Source organism: Myotis davidii, unplaced genomic scaffold (genome assembly GCF_000327345.1).
Source record: "Myotis davidii unplaced genomic scaffold, ASM32734v1 scaffold187, whole genome shotgun sequence".
In the NCBI taxonomy this organism is placed as follows: domain Eukaryota; kingdom Metazoa; phylum Chordata; class Mammalia; order Chiroptera; family Vespertilionidae; genus Myotis; species Myotis davidii.
Genome location: NW_006383018.1, coordinates 2,251,630 through 2,252,625, shown reverse-complemented (window position 1 = coordinate 2,252,625; position 996 = coordinate 2,251,630).

The following is a 996-nucleotide window of genomic DNA, read 5'->3' as shown; positions in this document are numbered from 1 at the left end:
ACACAGGCCGGGGAGGTGGGTGAGGGCATGTGCTGGGGGTTGGGTATAGCCGGGGAGAGGTGAATGGGAGAGAGAAGGAGACTTATGTAATACATTAAACAATAAAGAAATTAAATTTAAAAAAATTTTCCTTATTGTTTTCTTATGCCAAGTGGAGGGAGAATCTGAGAATGAAACAAGAATCAATCTGAATGTGCAAATGGTTTTGTTGTTCTTGGGAAACTTCACCAACAGTTTAGCAGCAGATGAAGTTAAGCATGAAACCAGATGGAACATGTAAGACCAGAGTGCACTGGATACTCTTTACATGGTGACCTTGGAGAATTTACTTTCTCCTGTCCTGTTTCTTCATTTGCAAAAGGTAGGTGTTGCCTGTTTCCCTTCCTCACGGGTTTGTTGTGCAGAGTAAATGAGGTGATGTAAAAGTGAGACTGTTTACCGTTCCAGAAATGTTAGAGGATTCTGTGTACACCGCTCTCACTGATTTTCAGATTGAATTACCAAACACAGCTAGGACATTGGGAAGTCGAAAGACAATAACTTTTGGGGAAAAAGGAATGTGTTTGGTAATATTCATTGTTGGGATGATGTGAAGGATCACTCTCAATCACAGAGGAAGTGGAAATTGGTGCAACCTTCTTTGAAGGGTGAATTGGCATTATCAACATTTTAAATACATATCCTTTCACTCAGAAATTCCACCACTTTGTCTTTATCCCATATAATTATGTAAAGAGATTTTTGTTACAGTGTTGTTTGAATGCTAAGTTCTCCTATTTAAATGAATTTAAGACAGAAACATAGCATGCAAAACTGTCGTGTTTCCCTCCACGTCCTGCGTGGTTCAGGGTTCGGGTCTGGAAGAGGAGCCGCACACAAATGAAAAAGAAAAGACACGAGATAATTTGGGAATATTGGGGGACCAGGCGAGCAAGTCCAACTCAAGAGGAAGGACTTCCACTGTGCTCAGGCCTCACCAAGCTTTTATAGTGAGAG